This window comes from Arachis duranensis, chromosome 2 (genome assembly GCF_000817695.3).
Source record: "Arachis duranensis cultivar V14167 chromosome 2, aradu.V14167.gnm2.J7QH, whole genome shotgun sequence".
In the NCBI taxonomy this organism is placed as follows: domain Eukaryota; kingdom Viridiplantae; phylum Streptophyta; class Magnoliopsida; order Fabales; family Fabaceae; genus Arachis; species Arachis duranensis.
In genome coordinates, this window is record NC_029773.3 from 33299258 (window position 1) to 33307033 (window position 7776).

Here is a 7776-nt window from a genome sequence, read left to right on the forward strand (position 1 = left end):
GTTTGTTACTTGTGACACCCAAAACGTTTGTATGAAAGAACTTTTGAAGGTTTAGAAACTATACATGCAACGAGGATTTATCCGCAAATTTGTAGACCACGCAAAAGTTCTCTCATCAAAATGGCGCCGTTGCCGGGGAACTGCTAACGTGTGCCTTATTATTGGTTATTGTAAATATTTTTCTTTTGTTTGTTTATTTATTTTTAATTTTCCTTTTTAATTTTATTTGCTACCATGAACTCTCACCCCTCTCGCTTTGAGTTTGGTTCTAACTTTGTTGAAGGAAATAGAAACCACAGCAGGAATATGCATCAAGGTCAGACCAATCAAGGATGGATGGAGCCAGGAGGATCTAATCAACCCTTTAGGCAACAACACCCTCCGAGATATCCTGGACAAAGACCATTCTACAATTCATACCCAGCTGAAAGATACGGGGGACAACCTTGTAACTACCAACAAGCCCCACCCCGTGCATATAAGCCACCCTTTCAACATAACCTTGAACCACCACACTCACAAGCTTCTTTTCACCATTTGCCACCATATGATCCTTCCTTACCCCACTACCAATCCAATCACTCCCAATCACCACCACCTTATTATGTATCATGTCCAAGTCCGGCAACCCGAGAAGCAGAGGTTCGCCTAAAGGAAACAGTAGATAAACTTCAAACCACCATTCGACAACTGGAGCAAGGAGTAATTCAATGGGTTTCTAGGCGCTCAAATATACAAGGATCAGCCACAACTCCATGTGGACAGTCTAATGAAGCGCGGAGCATGAAAGAGATACCAGAAACTCCAGTAGACAAGACAGGAAATGAATTTGTACTAGAACAAGTAGAAGAAGCTGTCATTGTTCAAGAAAAAGAGTTGGTTGAAGATCTAGGAGATGCTGAACCTCCATGGGAATCTAGAGCTGAGGATAAATCCGTTAGGGATGTTACAATTGATGCTAAAGAGGATAGTACACAACCCCCAAGGCAAGTCGCTTATGAAGAATCAAACGGCATAATCCAAGAAGTGAATTCCCTTGATGATGATAGTCACAAGTCTAGCTCTCTTAGTAATGAACTTGCATCCGTGAGTGAATTCTCTGAGATCAAAGAATCTTCCCCAAGTGAATGCGAAGATGATGCGGAGGTAGATTTCTCTCAACCTCCAATCTATGACTCAAGTGATGAGGAAGACATAGGAGACTTTGACCAAGACACAGATACATTTGAAGACTCTTGCAATGAAGTGGAGGAATTCACAGAAGAGCACAAGGGAGTAGAACTTACAGAACCACCGGAAACACCCATCCCAAGGCCATTACCACCTAATACAAGCTTCAAGTGGGTACAATCCTTAACCTATAACTTTACTTATTCACTTGAATATGTTTAGCTTTTATCTTTCCTTTTCCACTTGAATATGGTTTACTTGAAACAAATGGCCAGCTTAGAGCTCTTTGCGGCTTTAAGAGCAAAAGGGAAATGACTCGCACTCAGAGCTGGTACGCAAGGTTCAATAAGGTTTTACACTTCAATTTGAGGTGCAAGGATTGGCGTCAAGCTCAATTTAAAGGATCTCGGAAGCTTTTTGGTCAATGCAGTGAGAATTTAGATTACTCATCACCCGACTGGACCAATGTAGATCAAGACAAAGACGGGTGTAGAAGAAAAGTTTGGGATCCTGGAGTCTATTCTGACATTCAATACTCCAGGAGCCTACAAGCCTGTTTGAACTCACACAAGGGCTTTACGTACTTTGTTTGGGACCCCGAAAGATGCTGGCATTCCAAACACTGGTGGAGATTTCTGGACGAATTCAAACATAAGCCACCATAGCAGGAAGCTCATCCAATGTCAACTTAAGGACTTTAACTAAAAGTGCTAGGTGGGAGACAACCCACCATGGTATAATCGCTCCTGTTTCCATTTTATTTTATTTTGTTTATTTTATATTGTTTATTTCTATTGAACCTGGATATTATTCATAACATTTGCATTTAGCACTGCATACTGCATAATTACATCCCTGTATAAAAAAAGGGATTTTCGCACACGAAGCGACAGCGTCGCCGATGCGTCCGTGTCGATAGTGCGTTGGGAAGAAAAGAATTGAACAGAGAGTCACGCGAGAGCGTGGCTGGAGGTGCGCCATTAGCATAATTTGACCCCACGCGACCGCATCATGTGGAACTTTGGCCTCCCACGCGATCGCTTCACCCACGCGGCCGCGTGACCTGAAAATTGACGTCAAAAGGGTGCATGGCCAAAAGATGAGCTGAAGTGGTGCTGGACTGGCGCTAGATGCACAGACCTTACCACGCGAACGCGTGTCCCACGCATCCGCGTCATATCCCCATATCGGCCACTCACGCGATTGCGTCGACCACGCGATCGCGTCACCCAAAATTTGGTAAAATAAAATTTTGAACAGAGAGTTGTGCGAGCGTGAGGCTGCCCTCGCGCCAGTAATATGAATTGTGTCACGCGACTGCGTGATCGACGTGACCGCGTCAATCAGTATCAGTGCAAGTCGCGCGACCGCGTGCCCCATGCGATCGCGTCGCTTGCGCCGCACAGCTTATCCTACTTTGCCAAATATCTTATCTTTTCTTCCCAATCCTAATTTTTCCCTCCTTACTTCTTCTTCCCTTCTTTCCCTTCTCATTCTTCTTATCTTTCATTTTCTTTTACTTAATTGCATACTTTCATTCATTGCATTATTTTCATTGGTGTTAGAATTTTATTTGGGTCATTATTTTTATGTTGCTTATGGATTGTTTGGGATTTGTTTAAACAATTACATATTATTATAAGGGTTAATTGCATGTTCTAATTAATATTTTCCATACCTTATTTAACATGCATGCTATGTGTTTTTGAAAACGCCCATATGCCATTTTGTACTATTTTTAGATTTCTTCTAAATCTAGTGCTCTATATGCCTGCTTTTCACAAAACCCCTTTTCTATTTTATTACTTAAATTTAATTGTTTTTACAAACATCTTATTAATTTGAGCGACTTGGTAATCTAATTTGGACATTAAATGCTTGACCTATGCTACTCATGCCCTTTGCCGGCATGCCAATAAACACCTTGCATTCAATTTTCCTCACATGCACTAGCTATATTTTCACTGTTGATTTTCCACATGTAGTCATGACCATGTGTTCACATCATTATTCATACCTGTGCATTGATTACCACCTTTCCTATTCTTCTCTTTGCTATAAACCTTGAATGCTGATGTCTTTTCTTGTTTCCTTTCAGGATGGCCACCAAGAAAGGTAAAGAGAAAGCTACTCCCATACCACTGGCAAGGAAAGGAACATAAAGAGCACGAGCTGCGGAGCCACCCATCCACCTGTATATCTTAGCATGGACCGAGGACGGTGCAACCTTTAAGTGTGGGGAGGTCGATACCGATCTCCATGGGTTAGTACTTCCTTGTCTCAACACCAATATTTAAATTTTCTTTGTAGATTAGTTGTTGCATTTGCATGTTTATTTGATTTTTGTGCATATTTTACCACTTGGTTGAAGTAATATTTTCTTTTTCAAGAAACTTTTTATTGTATTTCACTAATTTAAATTAAAAACTTTTTGAAAAACTTGTATGAAAGAAATATTATTTTGGAACATGGTTTAAAGCTTGAACACACAAAACCAGTGAGATTTTGAGCCTATTTGATTGGTTGCATTTTATCAACCAATATTTTATTTATGGTGTGTGTTTTTCTCTCTAAAATTGTGATATTTGTCTTGCTTGATTCTATATTTCCATTGTTTAATGTATGCATGCACTTATATGATTGAGGCCTTTGTTTCACTAAGCTTACATACCAATATAGCCTTAACCTTTCATTATCCCTTGCAAACTAATTTGAGCCTATTTTTACCCCCTCTGTTCTTTATTTTAGCACATCACTAACTCTGAGTGGAAAACAATAATGTCCTTAATTTGAATCCTTGATTAGCTTAGACTAGTGAAAGTGCTCATGAATTAAGTGTGGGGAAAGAGGGTTTGGAAACATCTGGTTGAGAATTGAGTATGTTAGAATTTTCTGAAAATGTGAAAGAAATGTTTAGGACATGTTCATGCATTCAATCACATGCATTGAGAAAAAAAATAATATATAAAAAAAGAGAGCAAAATAAGTGAAAGGGGACAAAATGCACCAAAGTAAGTGTTGGTATCAATGCATAGGTACTGTACTCGAAACTTGGAATGCATAAATATGTAGTAAACACAGTTAATGGTAGTTATTGATTTTATATTACATGGACTGTCTTAAGTTAGGTGGAAAGTTTATGTTAATTAAGGATTTAGATTTTAGTCCACTTGGCCAAATAGAATCCTACCTTGACCCTAACCCCATTACAACCCTTAAAAGACCTCTTGATTTGTGTATTGGTGCATTAAATTTCTGTTGATTGTTAGATGAAGAGCAAGCTATAGAAAGCAAGATTAGTAGAGAATTGAGAGAATTGACCCTAGACACTTGAGAGTTAGAATAATATACACTACCAGTAAGGGTTCAATGCCTAATTCTATGTTCCCTGCTTTCATGAGCTATTTTCTTCTTGCAAGTTATTTGTCTTGTATTTTGTGATTTAAATTAGTGAAATCCAGTTCATATCTATTCTTGAAAGATTTATCTATTTTTAACCAAGTAGGTAGAAACATTTTGCATTTAGTTGCATTCATAAGTTGCATCTCATACATTCTATCATTCCTCTTCATCTCTTTATAACTTCTCTTGAGCTTAGCATGAGGACATGCTAATATTTAAGTGTGGGGAGGTCGATAAACCCATATTTCATGGTTTATCTTGTGCTCAATTGAGTGGTTTTTATCAACTCTTTACCCACTTATTCATACTATTTGCATGGTTTTACATTTGCCTTCCTATTTATGTGCTTTGATTGAAAACATGCTTCTTTGGCCTTAAGTTCCCTATGTTTAATCCTCTCTTATTACCATTAGATGCCTTGATATGTGTGTTAAGTAATTTTAGAGATTACAAGGTAGGAATGACTCAGAGGATGGAAAGGAAGCATGCAAAAGTGGAAGGAATACAAGAAGTTGGAGAAACTGCTAAGCTGTCCAGCCCGACCTCTTCGCACTCAAACGGCTATAACTTTAGCTCCAGAGGTCCAAATGAGATGGTTCCAATTGCGTTGGAAAGCTAACGTCCGGGGCTTTACAAAAATATATAATTTTCCATACCTGCTCTGACGCCAGGCAACACGAACGCGTGGATCACGCGGACGCATCGCATCTGCAAACCTCAATCCGCGCGGCCGCGTGGACGACGCCTCCGCGTCACTCTTCCGCGACCTGTACGGACCAGAAAGCACTGGGAGTGACTTCTGGGCTGCTTTTGACCCAGTCTTCAGCCCACAACACACAGATTAGAGGCTATAAAGTGGGGGAATGCATACATTCATAATTATTCACTCATAATTCACTTTTCCATGATTTAGTTTTAGTGAGAGAGGTTCTCTCCTCTCTCTTAGGATTAGGATTAGGATTCCTCTTAAAGGATTTAGGATTTAGGACTTCTTCTAGTTTTAGGAGTGACTCTCGATCTAGGTTTTTATGTTCCTTTGTTTTTAAGCTTCCCTTTCACTTTATTTATTTATTCCAGCATTTGAATTGATTATTTACTTTTATAATTTAATTTATGAATTACTCCATGTTACAAATTATTATTTGAATTAATGACATTTGAGGTATTTTTAGTTGATTATTGCTCTCGTTAATTTATGATTATCATTGCTTACGATTTGAAGATATTTTATTCCAGCAATTTACTTTTTCCCTTTTTGGTCTTGGTTAAGAAATCAGTAACTCAACAGTTATTAAACTCAGCATAATTGATAATCGTTATCTTGCTAATTGAACTAAACTTCAATAATCCCAACTTTTTCTTTGGAAATAAATAGGATTCGAAGATCAAGCTAATTAGTTCCTTGTCTTTCCTTTAGTTTAAAGGTTAACTAAGTGGAATTCAGATTCAACTTTCATTATTGTTGAGAGAGATAACTGAGTTGGACTTCTAATTTTTCTTACCTTGCCAAAAGTTTGCTTTACAGTGTTTATTTATTTTAATTGCCATTTACTTTACTTGTCTTTCAAATCACTTGCCAGTGAGTTTGTGTGGAATCGTTTTTCCCTCATCACAACCTAATCCAATGTGAGAAAGATTTCAAGCATGATTCTGTGATTTCTCTTCCAAGCCTATCACAAAACCCAATTACATCCAATTTCTCCCTTAAGACAATTGAATGATTGAATGAAGAACAAAATCTTTCTAGTAGACCAAGAGAAAAGACAGAAGAAGAAGAATGATAACTAGTATTGATCTATTGAATTACAATAGAGCTCCCTAACCCAATGAAGATGGGTTTAGTTGTTCATAGCTCAATTCGAATCAAAATAAAAGAAAAGTACAGAGAGAGTGCAGAAAGTACAAGAGAAATGATTGCAGAATCTAATTCTAGATCTAGATCCCAATCTGGTAAAAAAAGGCCTTTCTAACTTAAACTCTATGCTATTTATACACTTTCTTCAATTTGTCTTCAAGTCTTGGATGTGGGCCTTGGCCTTTTCTTGAAGAAGATTGAAGTGGATCTCAGTGATGTAGAGGATAGAGTTACTCAATTCCATAGTTCTGGTATCAACGTTGGGGTCAACGTTTTTAAACAAACATTGGGTCAAACATTCTTTTGAAAAATATGGATTATGGGTGTTTCATGCAACGTTTGACTCAACGTTAGGGCACCAACATTTGCCTGTCCAAGCGTACGCGTGACCTACACGTATGCGTGAATGGTAGATTTCGCCACTTCACGCGTCTGCGTTGCCTGTGTGCAGGCGAGGTTGGAAAGAAATTTATATTCACACGTACGCGTCGCTGCAAATTTCCCAATTTTAGATTTGAAAACTTATCGCAAATGTTGGACTCTGCGTTGGCTTGGCAACGTTCCCTCCAACTTTGGCCTACCCACGCGTGCGTGTCACCTACGCATGCGAGTCGGTGCGATTTTCTCAAATCCCAAAATTGAACTTTGTATCACGAGCGTTGGACTTAACGTTGGTTGTGAAACGTTCCCTCCAACGTTGGCCTATACATGCATGCGCATCAGCCATGTGTACGCGTGGCTTTTTTTTCAATTTCCAAATAGCAAAACGTTGGGGGTAGCGTTGGTGTACCAACGTTCTCTCCAACATTGGCACCAGAACTTTTTCAGAGTATTGCATTGTCGTTCTTCTAACCTTTGAGGCAACGTTGGTGAGCCAACTTGGCCACCAACGTTGCTTACTCTTCTTTCCATGATCATTCTTTCTTGTTTTCCATGCTTCTTCCTTATTTCTTTTCACCTATCATCAACCAATACATGCATCAAAGCTTTACTAGATTCACAAGAGTTTGCATCAATCTTAACACTCAAGTAAATAGAGCATAAACCTCATGAAAATGCATCAAATTAACCATGTTTGAAAGAATCAAGGTGTTCATACCATGGGTCAAGCTGTCCGACCCGGGATGTTTAGTGACAAGCCGACCGACCTCTTCATGTCAGACAATGCCCGACCTCTTCTCAAAGAGCTCGGCCAAATGCCCGACCTCTTCTCAAAGAGCTCGGCCAAATGCCCGACCTCTTCTCAAAGAGCTCGGCCAAATGCCCGACCTCTTCTCAAAGAGCTTGGCCAAAACGCCACAGAGGCCCCAAAGAGCTCGGCCAAATGCCCGACCTCTTCTCAAAGAGCT